The sequence below is a fragment of the Apteryx mantelli genome, chromosome 3 (assembly GCF_036417845.1).
Source record: "Apteryx mantelli isolate bAptMan1 chromosome 3, bAptMan1.hap1, whole genome shotgun sequence".
Taxonomy (NCBI): domain Eukaryota; kingdom Metazoa; phylum Chordata; class Aves; order Apterygiformes; family Apterygidae; genus Apteryx; species Apteryx mantelli.
In genome coordinates, this window is record NC_089980.1 from 113,796,062 (window position 1) to 113,822,720 (window position 26,659).

The window sequence follows — 26,659 nt, forward strand, 5'->3', positions numbered from 1 at the left end:
GACTGGATATATGTTTCGGCTCTGAACTCTCTCTGTGGCCTTGGAGCAAGTCCCTTCATTTCTATCACAGTTTACTTGAGGGATGTTTGGGATTATGGAGCTTTGTGCTTCCATCTCCTACAGCTCTGGAACAGTAAGCTGCACAAAACCACAGGCCTTGTTAGCAAGGACTTAGGAGTCTGGATGCCTTGTCTCGGATCCCAGCGCAGCTCTCTGCTCTGCCACAGAGGCCTGGAAGCAGCATGCTGGGCTTTCTGTGCCAGCACAGAAGTCCAAACCAGCTGTCCCATAGCTGGTGCAGCGCAGAGTGGGACTGGGCTAGAGCTGCAGGCACCAAGAGCAACTGCAGACTAAAATTTATACTTTTCTCAATCTTAGGACAAGTTATAACTGTCATGAAATATGAAAGATGCACATTTTATTTTATAGCTGAAAAGGTAGGGAGGCTTATTTCATTTGAGAAGTATTCTATTTCAGTATTGCCAAGCAAAGCATGTAATTAAATGTCCAGTTCAGGACAAATTTGGAAAGTTCTAATTTCAATCCAAACTCCATAGAAATTAAATAGAAAAATTACTCCAAATTTCATATTTTGGCCAGTCCTATCTAATAGTTGTTCATTTCCTCTTGATATGTGAGGTTTGCAAGGTAATGATTAAAAAGTCTAGACAGATTCAACAGTTAGCCTTATCCTTTTCTTAAGCTGAGCTTTTGTGAGCTGCAAGTAAGCTGAAGGTTTTTTTGTTTTAAGTAGAATTAGACAGACACAGGTACTGAAATTGCTCTCTAAGGCTAATTTGCAGACTAATCACTTCCTCAATCTTTATAAGAGCTCTTGATCTTTGGCATTCTTTTTTCTTATTATTGGTGAAAAAGGAGAAAGTGAAAGGAGATTGAGCTTTGGTGTTACTCAGTATCATAACTGTTTTCTCTACTTGACTCTAATAGTCAGCAAGTGACACTCATCTGTTATCTAAAGAAATCTTCTTTTGATGAATGGTACCACTAAAAGAGAGGAGAGTGCATTAGCTGCTGAAGTGATAATATACACTTCTACCTCAAATCGGGTTGATGAAATGGGAGCATCTGTAAGGCCTGTACTTTTGTAATTTTAAGTGCTAGCTGTGTCCAGTTTTTCTTTTGGCAGGTTTCCATTTTTCATAAAGTTTGATGCTGAAGCTGACCTTTAGCATATTGGCTGGGGTCAGGCAGATGAGTCTCCAGAGATATTTAGGATATCTCAACACAAAGCAAAACTAAAATGACTGGTTTGGAAGATGACTGCTTTTCATTTAGCTTTTAATATTTATTGCCTCAGGATTGTCAGTGTGCTTAGCACAAGTGAGCGCATAAAATAACACCAAGCTCTTTATTCCAAACAATTTACTCTTAAAAAGAAATGATGGGTGTGCTTGATTCAGTGTTATTTAAAAGGAATAAATTGTATTTATTCTCTTAATTAGTTTGCTTGTCCTGACAATCTAACTTTTAGAAATGTAACCCTGATTGATACATTTCATAGCAAAAGAAAAGCTAGATTCTAGCTCAAATATCTAGACATTATTAGTGTTGAGCATGAAGTCTATTTATGAATTTGTGTAAATATTGCTCAGACAACTAGATTTTCTAGTGACCTGTGCAACCAGTAAATAATTTGGTGGGAAATTTTGCTAAAATTCATAGGCATTTTAATTAAATGAACTTTTTCATCCTACTGCTCATTAAAAAATCTCTTGCTCATAAAAATTCCATGCTCTTGTTTATATGAATCAGTAATGGGCACAAGCAAGAAAAAGTGAAATGCATGAAGAGGCTCCCATCAGTACATGTCATGTTTCTCTAAGTGTTTCTTTAAATTCTGCACTAGCCAGTCTAGAACTAAATAGGCCATCTGAATACTCCAAATTGTCCCTAAAATAAACATTAACATATTCTGCCGAAAATGAAGTTGTTTCAGATGAGTAGAGATGATCACAAGTTCATTGTTTGAAGCTCTATGTGGATCTCCTTCTGTATTGTTTTTATTGCATTCTGGGGAAGTATATATCATAAAACACGAGATTACTACAAAGAGTTTATTTCATGCTCCCTTTGCTTCTGCCTGATTAGTGCAGATTAGATTTCATGCTATCCTACCCAAGCAGTTAGTTCATAGTTAGAATCTTGGTGACAAGCAGAGATCACAGACTATTCAATACACCATTTCAATGCCAGTTTTAAAGTATTGCTAGTTTTAAAGGTTTTTTTTTGTGTCTCAAATATAGTATGATTTTTCAAAGACTCTTAGAGCTTATGATATAACAAAATTGAATCTGTTTCTGTGCTACAGCAGATGAGAGAACTTTCATAAAGCAATTATTCTGTTCTTATTAACTTTTCATTCTGTAGATACCATGGTGTTACCCATTCAGGTTGTAGTGCTCTAGCACGGTGATCATGAAAAGCATAGCAGCCATCATGAAATGCATGGCAGTGCGTCTGATATTTTGAATGAGAAGAAAATAGGGTGATTTGTTTTTTGTTTTTTTTTTTAGTGTTCATGGGAAAGATAAGAACTAACTTACTGGATTGTTTTTTACAAGTTAAGAACAATGGAAAAAAGAACAAAAAACTTTAGCCAGAAAAAATCTTTGAGATCTATTTTTTCTATGTAAAATCAATTCACAGATTACCACAAAAGGCCTTCCAAACATCTTCCAGAAAAAGAAATCCAGAAAAATATGCTAATGTTTACTTTGTGATTTCCTATATATTCCATATCTCCCACCACTTTCTTCCAAATAATGGTATCTTAAAATGCAAAATGTTAAAAGAAATGTGATGCTACAGCCCCATTTCAGAAGAACATTTGAGTGAATGTTTAAAATTAAATGCATCTCCAGTAAGTTTTTTTCTGTTTTTTTTTCCTGTTTTTTCTGATTTCTTTACTTGGATTTACTAATATCTGGCTTTTCTAGTGTCCCATTTTTCATTAAAGATTACAAGAAAGCTTTATCAACACTACCTAAATTCTCACACACAATATCCTGCTGAGAGTGTTATGTTAGAAATGGGAGAATTGAATCATTTTAAAATGAAGGACTTGCCTAAGTTCACATGGTAATTTAGTGGCAAAAGACAGAACAGTTCCTGGGAACTGTCATTCCTATTCAACATTTTTGATATGTAATAACTGAATACATGTCAAAATGTGATATGGCACCTTTTTTTGTGATGTATATGTAGGTGGATGATCTTTTGTATAATTTAACCTACACTTGGAAGATTTAATGATTACCTACAAAGTCTTAGGCATGAATGGATGATTCATTCTCACCTGTTTTGTTGAACCATATCCTAATCTCATTGTAAATTTCTCTTCATTCTCCTTGGAAGTGAAACATTTTTTGTTGTCCTACTTCCTAATGACTGATGCTTCTGCAAGTCCTTTTCATAGCCTCCTTGTTGTGTGTGTGTATTTCGTTTTAATTTCTGCTTTCTATGTATGAGTTACTTAATAATAAATCATCCTGAATGTTTTTTTTTTAATTCAGCACAAAGAGTTCTCCTAATTTTACCTGTGTGCATCTTCACCATAATATCATGGAACAATATATTCACCTCCCTCCTCAGTGAATCTGCGTCAAAAACATTGTTACAAAAACTGACTAAAGTGTGGGAGGAACATCCTTAAACCAAGTGCATTCAGCCAGTGACAGGAATGAGATACTTAAAACCTGAAGAAGAGTGTAAAGCTTTGCTTTCTATTATTACTTTACCAATTACTTATTGATCCTGTCTTCTGTTGGATTTATTGGATACTAATTGCTGACTTTAAAAAGGAAACATTTGCTTGACTGAGGAACAGACTTACAGAAAGGACTCTGGAGATTTTAGATCCTTCCCTCTTACCTTCTCCCTTTAGTACCTCCCAGTTTTGTGTGGGCAATATGAAGTGTACGAAACTGTCATGATCAAGTGGTTGCTCAGCCCCCCGATCTGTTGCAACTGGGCCAGACAGGTATTTGTCCAGAAAAAAATGAAACAGTAAAATCTGTTAGTTGAGATTTCATTTAAATATGTCCATATTTCTATACTAGTTCAACAGAAGAACTGCTTCTCCAGCCAGCTTTGGTGCTCATTGATTAAACTGATGATATAAGAAGATGCTTACGTGTCTCATCAATTCCTAGAAATTTTCTATCTATCTGCCAGAATGTCAGTTCTTCTCTTATACTTGGGTTACAAACTTTCTGGGACAAAAGACATTTTTTTCCTGGGTTCTACAGTGGCATGCTGGTTCACTTCTGGGGTTCTTAAACAATGCTTTTGTAAAGTAACCGTGGTCCTGAGGACAGAAAGCCAAGAAATATTGTTATTTAGGTTCTTATTGCATGATCAGCTCTCTGCAGGCCAGGAACTGAGAGTTCAGCTCGACAAAATGGCAAACAATTTATACTCTTTGTTCCATAACGAATGCTTTGTGCTTTGAAGTTAGAATGTTCAACACTTTGCAGAATGAACTCTTACTTTGTTATTCAACAACCAGATTGTGAGAAGGAAGTAGAATGCAGCTCAGACCTGCATGACTAAAAAGAAGACTTCACGATGCTCTGTTAACCACCTGCAGCCCCCACATATTTAGTGAGAATGGGATTCACAACTCACACACTGTAAGTAAAAAGATGACTGTTTTTATACAGTGACCACACAATTTAAATGCATGGGCACACTGTTGTTCCTTTTTTTAGCTGGTAGGGACAGACATGATAACTAGTGGGTTACAGAGTCAGCCAGAAAGGAACTCAACCCAGGTATCATACTTTGTAGGAAATGACTCTAACTTCTAATTTAATATGTACTAGGTAGAGGTCAATGCAGTCACTATGGACATGAAGACCTTTCTGAATGAAAATGGCTGTAACAGCTGTGCTTTGTGCTGCAAAGCACTCAGTTCTGTTAGGCATGCTCAGGACACACCTTGTAGATTGACATCTTCAGGGGGGCGTTTCAAGCATGTGGACAGCACATCTAGTTTTTCAGTCTTGAAAGGCTTTGGTGGTAACTTTAAATGTGAGTAGAACCACAGCATTTTAACCAGAAAAGGTACAGCTATATGCCAATGAATTGGGTCAATAGTGTGTGGGACACGCATTTTGTATGAGGTCCCATGTCCTTGCCTGCGGGTACCTGTCCGGCTAGAATCTGACTTTGGAAGGAAATTGGAGTGTGTACAGGCAGCTGTAGCGTGTTCCACTCTCTCACAAGCTATGGATAGTAAAAAGACCAGGACTCAGCATTCACTGTGAGCTGCACTGTTCTTATGTCATTGACATAGACCATCTTCTGTGCATAGGTCTCATGGATTTTGGAGCTTAGAATACAAATATACCTCATTTCAGGAACCCAGGTGCTATTTTTGATCATGTCTCAAAAGCCAGGTACCTTCAGTGTCCTCTAGATTCTAACATGAATGTTTTATAGAAACTAGAAGCATAAAGCAGAAATTATTGCTGTAGTATGTGTTATAATATCACACAGAAAATGTCAACACACAACATGTAAGAGTACAACAATGTTTCCATTTTTTATTCTTTATTTCAAAAATTTTTAAAGAATATTTCATCCTGAAATACAATAAGCAAAATCTCAGCTCAGGAAATAATTTTTAAAACATCTGAAACAATTTTTTGAGCTCTCTGTAGTCTAGTCAAATCAAACTTACAACTTTGAAATTGCATAAATGGTCCAATGGTTTGTTATATGGATAGCAATCATTATTACCTCATTAATCTTATGTTAGAAATTTATTTGAGGAATTTCATTATCTGCTTACAAAAGAGAGAATAATTCTTGATGTTGTTGGTGTTCACCTTCCCCGATTTTTTTCATTACTGTTTATGTTTACTGGGAAATGTTGAACGCACAAGAAAAGCAAAAATCTAATAGAAGCTATGAGCCACGTAGCTATTACCTCATATATAGAGAAGTATATGACACATTCACAGTGAATCTGATTTATAGCAGATGCTTTTGACAGCACACCTGCTATTTATTAAGACTGATTTGATGCATGTGCAAAAGGAAGTACAAACAAAAAACAACAAAAGCATGAAAAATACCTAAGGCAAACTTTAATATAAAAAGGTAATCTGTAGAGACACTTAATCAGCTGTTTTACATAATGTCTGTACCGATATTCAGGATAGAACATGCTTGATTTATCCACATTTAAATTAAGACATAGGAAAAAGTAAGAAGGCAACATACATTTATGAAGTTATGAGGAAATCCAAGTAGGCAGCTTTTAAAGACCAATACTAACATTATCAGCAATCATTTTCCCCTGTGTTTGTGGCTGGTAAGATTGCTTAGAGAAATATTTAATGTGACATTTGTGTAGTAAAGATGATGTGGCTTTAAATTTAAAGAACATCACATTCCAGTCCTACTTCGGATCTTTTCTGCTCCCTGTAAAATCAGTAGAAATATCTGGGATGACCTTTGTGAGGCAGGCTGAAACTCTAAAAGCTGGATCCTGGAAAAGACATCATGAAAAAGATTTAGGCATACTTTAAATCCAGACACAGCCAACCCTGTTCAACCCTGAGGAGTCATTGTGCCTCCTGGCATAATGTGGGCACTGATGGTCCTGCAGTCACTGCATTTCCTTTGCAGTCCAAGACCTGCCTCAGCACAAGCAGCTAGGCTCCATCTCAGATCAGTCATAACTCTTTTTTGATTCACGTTCTGCTTAGTTCACCTGAAGACCCTGTCATGCATATACTCTAAGCAGAATTAGCAGGTGACAGGGTTCACCACTTAAAACGTGATGAGTGCCTGTGTCCTTTCTTTTCAAAACGCATCTGCTAGGAAAGTATCCTGATGACTAGAACAAATGCCCAAGAAACTGGAGGCTTCAAATGGAGGCTTGAAGTTGATTAAGCTGCATTGCCCTCATGAGTTTCCTTGTGATGTGGGTACAGGTTAGACAGTAGATATGGATGGAGACAATGTCCCTCTCTGAGCCAACCTATTCTGCTGTATAGGACAGGGGCAGAGACACAGTACAGAAGAGCATATGATATTCTGGCCTAGTGACTAGGTCACTTAATAAGGAAAGAGTGTCCTACTTTCTTTCCCCCTCCGCCCACCTCCCACAAATACCAGTTTAATGAAGAATGCATAAGTAGCCCTAGAACTAGGAACCAGACCTCTTCCTTGCACTATGGTGCAAATTCAGCCATTCAATAATTCCTAGATTTTTCCCTCTAACACTCTCTCTGCTGAGTTTCTGAAGCAATTTGCACAGAAGGGTGCAAAGAAGGGTCCCTGTCTCCATTCAGAGCAGCGTACAACTATCAGTTACAGTTGTGACATGTGACAGGGCGCATTTCTCAGTAGCTGTTGGAGTCGCTGTCCCTGCCATGTCAGAGGCTTCGGCTCAGACAGACCTTCCGATGGAGGATGCAGCTTTGCAAGTCTCAGGCTGCAGGAGTGCCTGGGGCCTCTCCTGGAGGCTGGAGCTGAAGAGGAAAACTGAAGAAATCCCTTGTATCTCTTGAAGAATCCATAGTACATTCACAGCATAGAACTTTTAAAAGCAAATTATTAAAAATCAATTAAATCATTTCTAATTTATACTTGTATAATGTGTATATAAAAACAAGATAAAAACTTTACTCAGAAAATTTAATCATTCATAGAAAAGGGTGAAATGCTAGAAGCACTCCTTGTCACTTGGATGCTTGGATTAACATGGGGCTCATACAGATTTATGAGTATTGATGGCTCCTCTGCCTTTCACCCACGCTCCAAACTAACCATCTATGAGCAAACTTTCATCTGACAGCTAGCAAGTGAGTTAACTCTGCCTGTTCTGAGCCCAAGCTGATAAGCCTTTCCCAAAAGTAAGTATATAAGCGTGGGCTTAGCACTGTGCTCCAGCCATTACACAGTTTCTGGAGCACAGCTGGTTCATCGTGAAGGCAGAGCAGAGGGTGACAGAGTGGCAACTCTTCAAGTTACCTTGCCCTGAGACAAGTTTATCATGAAACTACACCTTTTGTTAATATATTGCTATGTCACGTCTCCTCATCTTCTGAATGTTTTATTTTATAGTACCCTGTGAAATGACGAACATACCTGATTCATCTGGCTCAGATTAGTTCACACTGCATTTTAGTGAGTCTTGACTGACACCAGACAACAGTAATTAATCATGGTAGGGTGATAATGGATTTGGAGTGACTGACCCACAAAATCTGTCTTGAAGAGATAGTGTTACAGTTATTTTCTGAACTTAGTTTCTCTTTTTAGAGAGACAAAGCTCATTATCTTACAATTTCTTTTAATTTGTATTTCACAGTGAATACAATAAAGCAATGACAAATTAGCTTTGATCTCTCACAGAAGCCAAAATAAGAAAAACTATCTTTATCAATTTAGCGATGTCTCCCCTAATGAGCAGTTTTCTCCATCGCAAATTTGGTTTCACTTTGCTAGCAATTTCCTTCTCCATGGACATCTTATACTGATTTTTATTCTATTGAGTCATACAACTTTAGGTTTACCTAAATTATTTATCTTAGTGCATATATTTTTTCCAAAGGAGAAGGATGTTCTGGATGTGTTTTAACATTACTGCTTCTTGAAGGAGATATGCTATCCTCCTTTCCAACAAAAACAGACAACTTAAGTTATTGGCAATATCTAATGCTTACATTACTTCCTGCTGTGAACATTAAGATTTTGCTACAGTCTGGCCTTTTTTGCCATCTGGTTGAAAATCAGTGAAGAAGAAAGGCAAGTCCTATTTATAGAGAACTCAACAGCTTTTCTGAGAACCAAACTTAGCTCACTCCCTGTGATGTCACCTAAAGGGCACGGCAATATCTATATTTGAAGAACATAGTGCTCTATCTTCCATTGTTGATACATGTCTGCTTGGTCTTGAAATGCAAGCTAGTGAGACTGTACTTTTGTAAATTAAACCTGAATGTTATCGATGTATATCCTATGCACTGGAAGATAATCTTACATCTGCAACAATTACAGGTACACTATAAAAATTTCATGAGTGCACAGTCTCCACACAAGAGAAACCACTTCTTATCTCTTATCACAATAACATTATCCAGCTCAGCTTGCAGGAAGGGGAATGCCGCTGATAAAGGGGAAAAATACAAGCCCCAAGAAATCAGTTACAAGCACTGTCAGTTAAACTCACAAAGATCTTGGCACTGCAATTTACAATTCCAACATACACAATATTTTAAGCTAAATATATGCTGAAATGCCCCTCAAAAACTAATAATAAGAAACAATTCTGGCAATAAGAACTTCCAGCCCAGTTGAATGCTCTGACAAAAAAAAAAAAAAAAAAAAAAAAAGGAAGAAGGAGTGTCTTGGGCATATTCATAGGCAGAAGAGCCCTGCAAAGGCCCTCATCATTTCGCCTCCTGCAGCACCACTCACTGGAACAAAAAATAAATACTTTCCATACTTTTACTTGTAAGTAAAGTGTCTCCCACCTGTGACCTGCAAGCCAGTCAGCAAGTGAACAACCACCCATCGGCAGAGGCTGTCTCTGGTCTCTCCTCCTGGCTCACCACAGTGGGAAAGGACCAGCAGCAGGGTTGGAAGTGTGCGTGCTCAGTTGATGGTGCTCATGGAACTGACATGCCTGTGTAGCAAACACCACAGATGGGTTGGACAAAAGCATCTCACGGAAGGAGGGACTGTGTAAGCCACTGAGCTGAGGTTGGCTACGACCAGCGATGGGTAACTCTAATAAATTCTATGAAGTGGAGGAAGAGGTTAATGAACAGAGGGAAAGTGTGAGGAAGGGTGAGAGGAGGATTTATTCTGTCCAGTATCAGAAAGCCACCCCTCTTGCAGCACCTGCTGAAAATAAGAGCAATGGCAATGACCAGCATATTCCTATATTTTTTCCAATGTGACCCCCCCCCAACACTGCTTGCTGCAAACATAATTAATTTCTTGATGATAGAAAACAGTACAGTAAACTATGAAAAGGGGTAATAGTCATGTTTTAACTGTATAATTCAGACAGTTACTGCAGCTTACACATGTTCATGCTACAACTACAAAAATGAGTGTTAAAGACAAGCAGAACACAACAGCCTAACACATTCTATAAATACCCAGAAAGGCTGAACCTTGTCCCTCTGCCATAGTTTCATGCTACAAACCATTACTGTCCTGAGAAAATAATCCTTCCTGCACAGCAAAACTTGTATGAGAAACTGAATTTCATTTTAGTTTTAACTATTTGTGCAATGATTTCTGTCAGAACCTCTGATCTATCTTGAGGGGGGGGGTATGCATATTATTCAAAAATTATGTACATTCTTCCCAGCACATTGATGAAAAGTGGTGATCTTTCACTCAAAATGTTATTTGAGTTTAGACCTTTTTGCTGTAGGATGCTACTGACTCCTTGAACTAAGGTTTCCCACAGCAGTTACTCATCTGTTGGAGTTAACAACTGTACAGCAGAGTCAGCAGAAAGGAGCATGGACTGGGTATCAGGTACTCTAGTTCACAGACTAGCACATAAGCTAACATCACCAATGAAGGTGGATTTGTGTTAGGACACCAGTCAGTAACCTTAGACACATCCCTTTTTGGCAGCCCAGCTGCAGAAGCAGCAACCAACGGCAATGGGGTGAAAACCTAAGGCTGAAGGTGTGATTCAAAGTCTGTGTAAGTCTACTTATACCAAAGCTACCAAACAGTCCTTGTGTTCATAATTTAAACAGATCACTAGCTATTAGGGACTAGAATGAGATCTTCAATGAGCAGCACTTTATATCATGTTTAACTACTATGAAGTCTGGACATTATTAGGGATGGAACAATTGACTAGATGAGACACAGTCTTGATAGTTTCACACAGTATATTATTGACCTCATTATTTATCATTCTGAAAGTCATTTGAATCTGGACAACGTAGAAAATACACTATGCTTCCATAGTCATTTTTCTTTTTTCTTTGGTTATGTTAACAACATCCAATACAATAAATTTATAGCTCATAAATTAGACTTGAGGCACAGCTTTAATGGGTGCTATAATTCTTGCAGAGGAAGTACAGCAGTGGTCTCATATTTGCAGAAGACTGCAAAATCTTCATTCAGAGGCAGACAGACAAACAGCCTGATTTTCTACATCTGCTGATTTTCTAGTTAACACAAGCAGAACTATACTGTTCTTACTATGTATACATCTGCCTGACCCAAAGGAAGGGAATATCTTTTTACAAAAAACTTGTATAAATCAATGAATCACATGGAATCACAGAATAGCTGGGGTTGGAAGGGACCTCTGGAGATCATCTAGTCCAACTCCTCTGCTCAAGCAGGGTCACCTACAGCAGGTTGCCCAGGACCCTGTCCAGACAGGTTTTGAATATTTCCAAGGACGGAGGCTCCACAACCTCTCTGGGCAACTTGTTCCAGTGCTCAGTCATCCTTACAGTGAAGACATGTTTTCCTTATGTTCAGACAAAACTTGTGTTTCAGTTTGTGCCCGTTGCCTTTTCTCCTTTCACTGGGTACCACTGAGAAGAGCCTGGCTCTGTTTTGCTGGCATTTCTTATGTCTTATCATAAACCTTTGCAAGGAGGACAGACTTAAGTTTAGTTCATGATTGCACATGGGGAAAAAATCACATTTAACTATAGCAATACTCCATTTTTTTTCTAATGGCACCTGCATTTTTTGGTGAGACAGGCACAGCTGTGGGTCAGGCGCACTGTCCTATGTTACAAGTGTATAACAGGTTTGACTATCTAACTGTAAGGCTAACTAATCTATTTTTCTCTAAATCTGGCATATCTAAGTTAGGATCAAATCATCAACCACCTTCCATGCAGCAACTGTAAAATATTTTGTTTCCTGACAAAGAACATAAATATTTCAGTTTGGGCATGAAAGGAGATAAAAATAGACCCAGTTATCCTTATGTGTGTAATGAAACAAGCAATGATTTTTACTTTGGTTTTAAAGTTTGATCCCGAAAAGCTTTTATTTTTATTTTTTTAATGGAAAGGACAGACCTCCACATTAGTTCAAGTTAAATAGGAAATTGGCAAATTTTTTAAGCTATTCAGACTTTGGTGTTTAAGCCCTTTCTAAAGGGCATTTGAACTCCTTTCTAAAAGCTGTTGTATTGGAAACTACGTTACCTCAAATGGAGGCTTATATCCTTATGAATTTGATCCGAAAGAAATGTTACTATATTCATGCCAAAGGTAACAGAAGGGATCTTTTGCAAGTGCAAGTCAGTGGAGTGCTATGGAAATTAGAAGAATAAAGTTGAATTATCCCTTATAATTTCTTTTAAAACTATTCTTGATGATTAAGTGAAATATATTCTTAATACTTTAAGGCTAAATTGTCCAAAATTTTTGTCCTATAGGCTCTTCCTTTGTTCTACTAATGTAACTTACTTTATATGGGGCCAGTAGGAAAACTGATAGTATGTATGCTATAGATAACAGTTAAGATTACTTTCATATTAAGTAAGTAGGAAAAGAGACAACTGGAACCAAGCTTCACCAAGGAAGTAAAAAAACCTGTTCCTGAAACAGGATTAAGCCCTTAAACAGGACCAATTCCTTAAACAGGATCAAACAGTGAATAGTGACCAGTATGGAATAAAGCTGATGTGAATAAACCTTATTTTAGCCATAACAGGAAACAGAACTAAGATTCTCCCCAAAAAAAAAAAACAACAACAAGAAGATATTACACAGCCTGGTCTAAACATCCAGGCTTTAACTTTGCAGAGAAGCATAAGCAATGTGAAAATGATCATATTATAATGCACTTTCACAGCTATTAAGTTATTCTTGAAGTATTTTATTTATTACAAGATGAAATTCTGCCCTTGTCAACATTGCTAACAACAAACATTCTAAAATAATGAGTCAGAATCCTGGGATGGGCTTAGAAGCATGATAATTTCCTTAAAATAAGAAACATTTTGTGGTTTGACTTGGTTTTGCTTATGGCTTGAGATATTCTCCTGTTAGGAGTTTTCTTCATTATATTTGCAGTTTTTTCTCTATAATACTAGAAACTTACTTTTCCAGTTCAAATCTAGTATTCTTATGTATCCCAGAGCTGGAAACTCAGTAGAACCATTAAATTTCATGAGACTAAAGAGCGATAGCCCTGTTATATATACAAAAACATGCAGATGCTGTGGATCATTAAAATTCTATTTTCTCTTTCTCTTACATTCTCCAGTTAAAAAGAGTCTTGTCTAATAGAGCTATAAATTCCATGTCCTATGTTACCAAAGATTACTTCAAGCAGTAAAACTAATCCAGACAGAGTTTCTTTGTATAAAACCTGTTTGTGATGTAGTAGAGTTTTGTGCCTAGTATATCTCACATATAAAAAAAAAAACCCACTTTCTCTATAGACTGTTGGTTTGATGCATACTCTGTTTGCACAGACTTTGCTACAGTTGTAAAAGATGCATGAAATGGAAAATCCCTGACCACTGAACAGAGAGAATATTTAAGTCTGTGCTTTATGCTGTCTTGCTGTCAGGTATATTGTTAACAAAAAACAAACAAAAAAAAACAGAAAATTCAGCTAAGTCCAGAATTTTTAGGCAAAAAAACAAGTAGAGATTATGCTTCAAATTAGATTTGCTCTTTCTCCTCTTTCAGTTTATTTTGAAGTTTATGTATGTGTATGTTGAGCTTTGAGGGTAATGCATTCTCTGAAATGATAAAAAATATATATTTTAACAGTCAGATTACCTTACCACAAACATATGCAAAAGATTTTGGGCCTCTTTTCTATATCCACTTTCACAGCCACCCAAATTCTTTCCTTCTCTGGCAGAGATGAAATATAAGAATGGGTAGCTGTGCAGAGAGCTCATCACTAGGTCCTGTCAGAGAGGGAGAGTTTTCTGAGACAAGTTCTCAAAGTTGTCTTTTGTATGATTCTTCCCAGGACATTTCAGGCAGATGGTGAGATAACCCAAATGGTTTATCAAAATGTGCCCACTTTAAAATGAGCAGGAAGTGACCAAAATGCAGCAACAGAAGACAAGCAATTCCACTGGATCTTAGCTCTCCAGTTTCTCTCCTGAAATCTCAATTCCTAGTCTTCTTCCCAGACTACTAACAAATTCTAATTCCATACATGTTTCTCTCCCCCAAATTAACCTATTCCAAGCTTCCTGGAACCAGACTGCCTCCTTCAACACATATGCTTTGGTGAGGTTGTCTGAATTTGTGTTAGTCTATCTGAATTTTTGTTAGACAGCTTCTTCTTTCATGAAGCCTAGAGGAATCACAGAAAACATTCACTCTGCGCTCACTTTAGGTACCCAACTATACATGATCTACAGCAGTGTAGAGTGACAATTACAGAAAAAAGTCCTGAGATGTAAGAACAAGGACAAATCACAGAATTAAATGGAGAATTTAACTACAAGTTTTCACTGAGCATGTGTTCAAAATTCTTCTTCAGAGTTATAGCTAGATCAAACTTTACTGGATTTTAACAGAACAGGCAAAAAAGTATTCTGCTGAAGACTCCCTTGCCCATTCCCCTGCTGCCAAAGTCCAGTATCAAACTAGGGTTTCTTGAAGAAAATTCTGTTTGAATGTTTTAATCTAGAGCAATGTACTATTTCCTATCACATTCTTGGGTATGGCTATTGCAACTGAAACTCAAGAAGAAAAGTCAGGTGAGGTAAGTATCCTGCACAGATATTACATGCCTTGGTTTAGTGTTTAAAAACCTAACCAAATAAACTGAAACAATAAACAACTCAAATAAGGAAGATAGATAAGGGTGGTGGATGAGGTATTGAAAAAATATGAAAACTGCAACGGCCTGTACAGGACACTGGCCACAAAAGACAGCACTTTGTCTGCCAGAGGTGCTTAGGCTATCAGTATATTTATTTGTTGACTGTTATACAGTCAACAGTCTTATTTCCCTCCCACTCTGTAGTCCTCATATAATTCTTTTTTTTACAGACTTATACATGCACATGCAATTAATAAACATAGCTTTTCAAGAAATATTTACTTCTATGCTTTAATCTATGAGGGCCCATATAGATTAAAATTGAAGATTCTAGTGAAATACAGATATTATTAATCAAAGTAGCACATCTAAAGCATTCTTTATTTTCAAAACTCTTTACAAACTTTAACAAAATCAGACACCTTCCACAGAACAACTGAAATCCCAAGTGACAGACAGCTTCTAATCTATCAATTAAAACTAGTTATAGAGCATGTGGCTGTACACCCCTAAATAAAAGGTATTATTCTGCTGTATATGGAAGCTGAATAGGAAAGAAATGGAGAATTTCTACTCTTTCATGCCTGGACACTGGAGGATTTTGTGCTATGTATCAGCATAATGCATCTTAAAAATAGAGTTCTCTCTCTCTTATGAGTTCCAGATAAGAACTCAAAACTGCCAAAGAAAGGGTGGATTCTGTCACATTAAGCAGTATGAGTTTTATTTCTCTTACCAGCATGTCTCAAAATGCTTAGGAAAGTTCAATCACAAGAAAAGATTTTATTATAGACCTCCATGAAACAGAGGATTAATTTAATTAACTCTTGTCCTGAGTGGACAGACTTAACAGCCCATAAAGTCTGTTTCTTATGCCAAAGCAGGCTAAATACAAAAACTTTGTTCATCTCTGTTGCGATCTGAAATCTTCATTTGGAAACTGCTTCAGCCCTTCCCCCAGCCTCCAGGTGGTACTTTGGTAGTAATAGTTTTTGACATTAAGTAACAAGAAGTGAATTGAAAAGAGGATGTTAGTTCACCCAGTGTCATATCCAGGTACAAGTGAAATCTGATGCAGACAGGTGTAAAAGGAATGAGCTATGAATTGAAACTGCATTTTCATAAATCAGGTGCAGACAGAGACATTGATATGACGTGAGCCCTAGTTCAGGAGACCCAGTTCAGACTCTCATGAGGCTTTGACTAATTAAAAAAAAAATGTGTTAAATAAAAAACGAGTCTAAAAATCAGTGTTGATGATGTTATAGACTCAGTGTATCTAGTGAAATAGTGTATTTTGTTTCCTAGCAGAGAATATTCTTAATCTGTTGTTTCCTAGACCTGGATGAAATCAATACTTAAATATTGATGGAAAATTTGTTTGGCAATTGTGGTAAAGGTAATATTGGGGGAAAAAAAAAAGAGGAGTAGCAAATCAAAAGAACTTCAATAACTATTTTAACATTGCACATGAAGCTACTGAACATGAAAAGAAGTCTACACAGGGAAAAACAGACACAGGAATAAAAAGCTTTAAAAGTATCCCACTTTAGAGATACTACTTTGAAATATTAAAGGGATTGCATTGTTTGTTTTTAGCATTTTAGAATCTATGCTATCTCCAAATTAATTTTCAGAATGATCATTTTAGAAAGTATTTATAAGTAAAGTTGGTATACTGATGTATGATATTTTTGCACTATCCAATTTCTTTCTTTTCTGTTTTTTAACACTTTCATCTTCTCATTCACTGCTTGCAATACATAAGGAAGAAACAATTTCTGATTATCAAAGAACAAAAACAACAAAGTAAAAACAGCTGTAATGGATCAGATTAAAAACCAGCCAGAACCAGGGTCCATGCAGAGGTCTAAGAAAGGGTATAAGAGCACAACATAGTAAGATTTCTTCAGCATTAAACTTCTGAGCTGGTTGTTGTAACTTTGTATTTAATATCCTTTGATGGATTTCACTTTCCTGAATTTGTCCAATTACTTTTTGAACTATATAAAATTTTGGCATTTACAAGAACTCGTATCAACAGGTTCCAAAGTTTAATAATACATGGTATAAAAATGCACCTTCTTTTGCTTGTCTTAAACTTGCTACCTAATAATTTCATTTAATTACATTAATTCTCATAAAATAAAGGACAGGAAATAATTGTTTTCTGTTAACTTTCTCCAGGCTATTCCTCATCTTAAAAACCTCTGTAATCTCTTTTCCAGGACACAGTCCTCATCTATTTATTTGTTCCTCATATAAAATCTCTTTTACTTTTTTCTGCATCTTCTGCAGTTCAGCTATATCCTCTTGGAAGGACCAGAACAGCAATCAAGATGTGGGCATGCTGTGGACTTGTATAGTGGTATAATACTATTTCTTGTTCTGTCAGGTATGTATTTCCTAATAGTTTACAATATATAATTATACAAAACAAAATACATTTATAATATTGATTGTTATTTATATTACATTATTTTTTATGTTATAGTAATATTATAATATTTTACATATTTTTGATTTTGAAAATTACGAACACTGAGATGATGTTTTCATAAAAATTCTTGACTTTATCTCCAAAACTTCTTTCCCAGTTCAGATCCTATCATTGTCTATTTGAAATTAGAATAGGTTTCCCCCATATAAATCATTCTACTTTAATAAACTGTGAATTTCTTTTGCCATTATCTTTCTCAGTCATTTAACATCAGATGACTAATCTGTGACTCTTTTTGGTCAATCTTCGTTTGTTTTATCTCAAATAGCTAAGTATTGTCAGCAGTCTTTGTCATCTCATTCACAACCTTTTTTCATTCATCAATGAAGATGTTGAACAGCACAGGTTCAGCATTAATTCCTACAGAATTTTAATGCTGACTAGTCATTTATTCTTACCAACCACTTACTTCCACTCTTTTAAACAATTATTTATGTTTTTGATGAACTTCCCTTTTATCACATGCCAGCTCAGGTTTCTTCAGAGTTTTTGGTAAAAGCTTTGTCTAAAGCTTTTTTGGAGACTGGAATACACTGTAGCAACTTAATGTCTCTCATCCTTGCACACTATGACTCCTTTAAAGAATTCTAGTAAATTTGTGAGGCATGATTGCTTTCCACAAAAGCTAATGGTTGGTTCTTCCCCAGTATGTCACGTATAGTTGTGACTCTGTGTGTGTGTGTGTGTGTGTGTGTGTGTGTATCCATGCACTTTCTATTCCCTATTAAACTCTCCACTAGTTTTTCCAATATAGAAATCAGATTTTCTACTTTGCATTTTAATATTTCTTTTAGAACATTTTTTTTTAAATTGTCTTTATATTTATCACCCTCTATTGCTTCTATACTGAGGCAATTCTAACTGATAGCATACACACCACAGTTAATAGTTCAGCTATTTCATACTTGGATGAATAACATCTGGGTCTATCAGTTTGTTATTATGCATTTCACTAGTTTATTCTACAGTCTTTTCTAATGACACTTCAATTTGAGGCAGATCCTCCAGTAAGTTTCTCATAAACAAGGCTTCTGATATGGAAACCTTCTTTAGCTCATTCACTGTGAGAACAGAAGTAAAGAAGTCATTTAACTTTTCTCCTATGGCCTTATCTTCTTTAAGATTTCGTTACACTTTGATCGCCTATTGGCCCTATGTATCGTCTGGGAAGCTTCTTCCTTCTGATCTGTTTGAAAAGGATTTATTATTATTAGTTTTTATGCCTTAAACAAGTTTTTCAACCAAATCTTTTATGACCTACTGGATTGTGTTTTTCCATTTAACTCAGTTTGCATGGTTTGTCCTTTTTTCTTTTTTTGATTGGACATGACTTCAGTATTTGAAGGATGTCTTCTTACATTTACTCACTTCCCTTATCCTGCTGCTTACTGCAAAAACAGAGCCCTTTTACTTAAAAATAAGATAACTTTGGCTTTGCGGAGAGGTGCTCTTTTTTAAGTCTTCTGTTGTTGTGGTTGTTGTTACAGCTATACATTTGCTCTCAACTTTTGCTAAGATGTCTTTAAGTAATCACCATGCTACTTGTAAGCACTCTGTCCTTTTTTCTGTGCCTTTTAATATCTTATCTTTCTGTAGGGTTCTCAGTCTTAAGCATGAGGGAAAAGATGCAAAAAGAGACTTGGAGATCCTGGATAACTAATACAGTGTGATGTGGCATATTTTTAAGAGCTAGCTTTGTGAACAACTCCAGAGTAATATACCTATACTCTCTATATAGTGCTTTCCTATGATCTTGCTGTCATCTTCCTATAAGAAAAGTATCCAAAAAGAACAGCTCATTGGACAGGAAGTTACCAAAAATACAGGAAGCACAAGACTATATCATAAGGCATCTCCCTGTTCATCCACGACACAATGGCATTATCTTCCTCCACTGAGAATCCAGCTCCTGGAAGTATTATTTCACGCAAAATCTTTCAAAAAGTGAAGCAAAGTTGTAAGAATAAGGCCAGTGGGGAGGTAGAATACATCTGCCTCATAGATGCTAACACTGTGAGCAGAGGCCACCTCAGCCTGAGCTGAAATGCCTGATGGAATAGAATGAGCTGCTCCATCACCCTTCCAGGGATGCAGGTGAGGCTGACTGGCCTGTACTTCCCTGGGTCCTCCTTCTTGCCCTTTTTGAAGACTGGAGTGACACTGGCTTTCTTCCAGTCCTCAGGCACCTCTCCTCTTTTCCAAGACCTTTCAAAGATGGTGGAGAGTAGCCTAGCAATAACATCCACCAGCTCCCTCAGCACTTGTGGGTACATCCCATCGGGGCCCATGGATTTGTGGGTGTCAAGTTTGCCTAAACGATCTCTAACCTGATCCTCTTTGACCAAGGGAAAGTCTTCCTTTCTCCGGACTTTCACTCTTGCCTCCAGGGTCTGGGGTTCCTGAGGGCTGGCCTGAGCAGTAAAGACTGAAGCAAAGGCAGCATTCAGTAACTCTGCCTTCTCTGCATCCTTCGTCACCAGGGCGCCCACCCCATTCAGCAAAGGGCCCACATTTTCCCTAGTCTTCCTCTTGCTACTGATATATTTAAAGAAGCCCTTCTTATTGTTCTTGACATCCCTTGCCAGCTTTAATTCCAAATGGGCCTTAGCCTTCCTCGTCACATCCTCTGACAACGTTCCTATATTCCTCCCAAGTGGCCTGTCCCCCTTTCCACTTTCTGTAGACTTCCTTCTTCTGGTTGAGTTTTGCCAGGAGCTCCTTGCTCATCCATGCAGGTCTCCTGCCCCCTTTGCTTGACTTCTTACTCATAGGGATGCTCTGATCTTGAGCTTGGAGGAAGTGATGTTTGAATATTAACCAGCTCTCTTGAACGCCCCTTCCTTCTAGGGCCCGAACCCATGGGATTCCTCCAAGTAGGTCCCTGAAGAGGCCAAAGTTTGCTCTCCTGAAGTCCAGGGTTGCGATCCTACTTATTGCCCTGCCTCCTCCTCCTCGGATCCTGAACTCCACCATCTCATGGTCACTGCAGCCAAGGCTGCCTCCAGCCTTCACATCTTCCACCAGTCCTTCTTTGTTTGTTAGTACGAGGTCCAGCAGCACACCTCTCCTTGTTGGCTCCTCCACCACCTGTGTCAAAGTAATCATCAATGCTCTGCAGGAACCTCCTGAATTGCTTGTGCCTTGCTCTGCTGCTCCTCCAGCAGATGTCAGGGTGGTTGAAGTACCCCATGAGGACTAAGCCCTGCATTGTGAGGTTACTTCCAGCTGTCTGCAGAAGGCCTCATCGACTTCCTCCTCCTGGTCAGGTGGCCTGTAGTAAACACCCACAACAGTGTCACCCATGTTAGTCCACCCTTTAATTCTTACCCGTAAGCTCTCAACCTGCTTATCATCCACCCCCAGGCACAGCTCCATACATTCCAGCTGCTTTCTCACATAAAGGGAGACTCCCCCTCCTTGCCTTCCTGGCCTGTCCTTCCTAAAGAGCCTGTATCCATCCATGACAGCACTCCAGTCATGTGAGCTATCCCACCATGTCTCTGTAATTACAATGAGATCATATCCATGAGACTGCACACACAGCTCTAATTCCTCCTGCTTGTTCCCCATGTTGCATGCATTTGTATACAGGCACTTCAGAGAGGTATCTGAGCATGCTAATTTCCTAGGAGGAGTGCAAGAGGATTCCTCAGTCTTGTATGTAGGTACTTCCTTAGCTGCATGCAATTGCTGGAGATATCCCCACTCGAGCCCTCTTTTGCCGACTGCATGGTCTCTAACTCTCCCCTTCCCCCATTTTCCTAGTTTAAAACACTTCTTACCAGGTTGGGCAGCTCATTGGCAAAGACACACGTGCCCCATTTAGTGAGGTGGATCCCATCTCTCCCAATCAGTTGTTGATCTTCAGACAGGGCCCTGTGGCCATAGAAACCAAAACCCTGTTGCCAACACCAGCAGTACAGCCAGCTGTTTACTTGCAGTATCCATCTACTCCTCCTCCCATCCTTCCCCCTCACTGACAGGATCGAGGAGAAAACGACATGGGCTCCCAGACCCCTGACCACCATCCCAAGAGCTCTGAAATCCCATTTGATACTTTCCAAGTTGTCCTTGGTATTGTTGGCACCCACGTGGAAGAGCAGCAGGGGGTAATAGTGAGACAAGTGGACAAGCCTCAGCAGCCTTTCCATGACATCTCAGATTTGAGCCCCTGGCAGGCAGCAAACCTCTCTAGACAAGGGGTCAGGTCAGCAGATAGGTGCCTCTGTCCCCTGCAACAGGGAGTCATCCACTACAATCACTCTCCACTTTTTCCAGGTGTTCCTGCATGGCACAGGGCCCCTCAGTTCAGTTGCTTCGCTTGAAGCCATGACCAGCTCCTCCTCAGCTTGGAGGGCACTGAACCTGTTCATCAGCTGCAAGGCTTCAGGAGGTGCAAGAGCCTTTCTCCTAATACAAGAAGTGACCAGTTTCCAGCCTTCATCTCCTACAGAGTTATCACTTACCATTCAACATGGCAGAGCCCTCCAGCAACTCCACTGCAGTGGAGAGTTGAGACTCTTGAAGCTGTAGGGTTTCCAAGACTATCCTTTCTATCTCTCACTCATCTTCTCAGGTACTACACAGTCTGCTTACTTCCTCCTGTAACTCCTTTGCCTGGCAAGACAACTGATCAACAACAGCACATCTTCTGCAGAAAAGCTGACTGTCAGCCCCAGCCTCATGGAGAGACCCCAGGTACTCTCTGCAGCCTGAGACTTGCAGAGTTGCATCTGCTGTCAGAAGGTCTGCCTAGGTGGAAGCCTCCAACATGGCAGACACAGCAACTCCAACAGCTGCTGGAGAATGAGTTCTGCAGCATGTTATAACCATACCTGAGGAAGAGTACACTACTATGACTGCAGATACCAGCACCTTCTTTGCAAAAACTGCTGCATCTGCTCACCACCTCTCTTGGCAGTACTCTAGGCCTGTCTCTTATACAGCACCTCCCTAGCACTGACTAACAGGGTGCTTGACCCACCCTAATCAAGGGTCACCTGGAACAAAAGCCCCAACTCCCTTTGATCAAAGCAACCAACAAAGCTTCTCAGCAGCAGCTACATCCAGCTAGAGCTTCCCAGGAGAAGTTAAAGTCTCCTGTACCTGTTCTGGCCTAGCTCTCCTTACCTGTCTGCAGAAAGCACCCTCTTGTTCCTCAAAAGGTCCCCAGAGAGCCCCCAAAACTTCCAACAAGGTCCTCAAAAGTTCTAAGCAGAGCCTGGACACTGCTGTGCAAACTGCTGTGTCTGTTTGCTGCCTACTAGGATTGTTTTAATAGGAAGTAGCTATGACAACTGGTATTTACTGTGGTGGCAGATTGAAGATATATTCCAAAAAATCCTTCCAGAACAGCCCTCTGGGGAAACAAAGTGAGTGAGTGAGTGAGTGAGTGAGTGCTATCTTGGAAAACTTGATTGGTTTTGACTGTTCTGATGAGGAGCCCTGTCAAAAAAGTGGTTTCGGACATGTGTAGAAAAATTAGTTAAGTTGCCCAGGGAACTTCAATGTTTCATATGGAGGTCTTGATAAAGTTTAGTTTGTCTCAGACAAAGCCATAGAGAAGACTCTGATCTCATTGCTCTAAGCAATTGCCTGTTGTTCCTCTCTGGATATTATTTAGCTTATTTTGTCAGCTCAACTATAGAAAAATACATATAAATAAATATAACAATGTATATATTTAAATCTCAAAGATATTTTCATCCAATAACATTTTACAAGATATGGTTCACAGCTATGTATTGCTGAGTGGAAATATCTCTGAAATTTTGTTTCTGATTATTTCATTATCATTTTTTAAAGGTTCCTCTTTGTCACACTATGAATACTAAACCACAAGTTTAACTTTAAAAGATCCAAGAGTTGGATATTAGTTTCATTTCTGCATCAGTCATTTTTTCCTCTTACTAACTAACAGATCTACCAAAGACTGTCAGGGTTTTCATCTGTATATGAGTTTAATTGCAGCCTTTAACTAGAGAAGTCCTAGTTAGATTTTTAAACTTCCATTCTGTATCTGTAATTTTTATCTCCATCAAGGCTCCTATAACATTATTTGTCATAGACACAATTTACAGGCTCCAGAAATAAAAAAGGTATTTATTTAAAAATAATTTAACAATCTTTTTTCTCACAGAATAGATAAAATTACAGTAAAAAATGCAATAAATCTGTTTGCAGTTTTTTTAACATTATTCTACTCTGTCAAAATAAACTCGTTGATATCTGTATATAATAAAACTCTAACAATATTTGTTAAGAAGTTACACTTAACTCCTGAAAAAACCCTCACATTTCAATGTCACAATAATAATTTGAAGTAAACAGTCAACTTAGAATGAGTTATGAGCATTTGCAGGTGGTAAATCTGCAAAGTTCATCTATCTAGACTGGAAATTCTGGAATCTTTTCATTGAAAGTTAAGTTTAAGAAGGACAGAAGACTTAACCATGTGTTTAATTTGCTTCAGATGTAGCAAGTTAAAAAATAAACAGAGCTGAGTGCTCCAAAGCTCCACATTAAACTCAGAGAGGAAGTAATAGAGGCAACTGCGTAAATGGCATTTGTTACCTATTTTCAGCCACTCTCTTTTGAGCATTTAGTGCTTTGGCTAAATTCCAAGTGAAGAGTTGTTATTTCTTAGCATATTTTGTATAATGTGCAAGGGAAAGGAAAACTTCAATGGGTACCACTAGGCCAGAGCAGGAGCATGAATTATTTTTCAACTTCAGCCAATGTTTTCACAGCAATACTTGCAAATGGCTGTATTTCAAAGAAGTGCAGCACATTCTGCAGCTACCTCCTCCTGCTCATCTCACTAGCACTGTGCAGGCCACCAAGCTATTTTCACATCTAAATGTTTGTTTTTAACAGCTATGTCTGTGGTGAATTAAGCTTCAGTTGTAGCTGTTTGTTTAAACACTTAGATCACAGTATGGTACCTACACGCTGAGCGATGGTGAGATGGTCCTGGGAGTGTTCTTTTAATCCAGCACATAGAAAACACATGCAGGTTTGTGTTTATGTGTATGGAGCTCCACACCTTGGTTATAGATTTAAAATGTAGGGATTTAAAGTGTAGTTCACAGCCTGCAATTGCAAAATGTTTATAATACATATAAATATAACTGTTATATATAATACATATATAATATAACTGTGGTATTTTGAAATCAGACTTCTTCCTGTATTTCAGATAGTGTCCCTAAGAACTGTGCATTTTTTGGACTGGATGTTGCTTTTTCTGACTTCCTAAAAGAGAGAACAATGTCAAGGTCCCGATGCAGCAAATTATTACATTATACACTTACCTGCTTAACTTTACAGATGTGTATAGACCCAGTGAAGTCAGCATTTAGTTGAACTGGGTCATATATGCAGAGGATTTATAACAATCAACTTCATGTTTTTCCAGGATTTCATCCATGGTTAATATGTTGATGCAATGGGCACACTAACAGTAGGCTTCATCTTGCCTGTCTTCAGCCTCTTAAAAGTTAAGTGTCTGTTCTAGATTAATCACTGGTTTCTTCTATAGGCATTGGAGATGATACCTACCGGGGACACTCATTGCACATGTCTTAGATATCTGTTTTTGGATGGTTTGCACTGTACACTGGCATGGACTGTTCTCTCTTCATTAACCACAGAAGGAGCCTGACTGCCTGCCTTAGATCTGATGCCTAGCACTAGCTGGGCAAATTTAGATAAGATGAGTACCTCCCTTAACTTTGTATGAGTATGGCAGTATTATTTACAAAAATCTCCCACAGTTGCATATATGTTAAATTATACTAATGTCTCTGTTTTTCTGATTCTCTCATTGGCAGAGTTCCTTTTTCCTAAATCTTTCCTGCCTTTTTGGAAGGATTTTATTCATGAAAGTCATAAAGGTATCATGTAAGTTGCACAGAAGCTAGTACAAAGAAGTATTAGAGAGATGGTTGTCTCTTATTTGGGCAGCTCTCTCCTCTCTTTCTGCCTTTCCTTTTGCTCTCTTCTATCTCCTGGATTTTTAAGACAGCTGCAGGGTACCACCTGACACATTTGGCAATAACTGGGGACAAGCCAAGTGTTCCCAGTTCCATTATCATTATTAATGGTATCATTATAAATGATAATACATGTTTAATCCAAGTCATACTCCAATCTGATTGGGTTTTATCCTTTACTGACACAGGGCAATAGCACAGAAATGGACAATGTTCTGTATTCACACTTGCAAAATGCACTATTTCATGCTCTGCCACGGGGACACTTTTCTTTCATGTATTTTTTTATAGAAAAGTTATCCTTATCTATATGTAATAACTTAATACAATTTGATTTATTCACATTTGAAAGAGAAAATACATTTTGAAAAAGAAAGAAAAAATACCCAATTTCAAATATCAACTTTATTTTAACATAAATTTAACCTGTCTTTTTAGCCTAAAAAGTTTAACCCAAATGTTAAAGTTTATCCCTTTTTTATTTTTCCTCCTTTCCCATTAAACAAGAAGAGAGGTAAAGAAAGGGAAGAGTTAAAGAAGAAAACAATTACTCTTATACATCTACTGTTGGGTAAAATCACCAAAGGTGCATTTTCCCCTTTTCCTATACTATGCTACTATATTCTGAATTAAGAATATTAGGAAACAGCTGAAAAGCATGGAAAAATGGGAGAGGCTATAAAATTAATTTTTCACTGAAATATTTAAGACAAAAAGGGCACAAAATCAAAATATGTAATAAAAAATTATGAATTGAATCTGTGTGTATTAGCAAGGAATATTTTCCAAGGAATTTGGACAAATCGCAACGTGATATGATTCTACATAAAAGAAGTATGATTAGTAAGTGCAAAATATTCAGTATAAATTTAGAAGCAGGCATAGGGGTTGGAATACAGGCATAAAATCTTTAGAATCCTAAAATGATTTCAATTAATGCTTTATCTGATGCTCTAGAAATCCTCCTAAATTACTCCTAAAGATCTGACACAATTTTTGTTTTTTAAGTTCATTTATTAACTATGTTCAAAGAAGCAGAACTGCAGAACAATTTCTGTGAAACTTTAAAGCATAACTACTCAAAGTAGGTTATGTTCCTGATGAAAGAAATTGTACTTGCTATTTATTTGTCCTTGTCAAGTGATGAAATATTTTATCATCAATACGGAAACTTGCAAGAGTATTTTTTCCTTAAAAAGTGTGACATAAGCTAAACATGATAATAATTCAATTTGTTGTGTGCTTTGAAGTCACTGGGAATTAATCACTTGGTTCAAGTTAAGCTCATGATAACCTGAAGTCTATGATAACATTCTTTTTAAATTAATAAACGTATTAATGACAATTTTTATGATTCACATATGTAGAATGTTCAGCT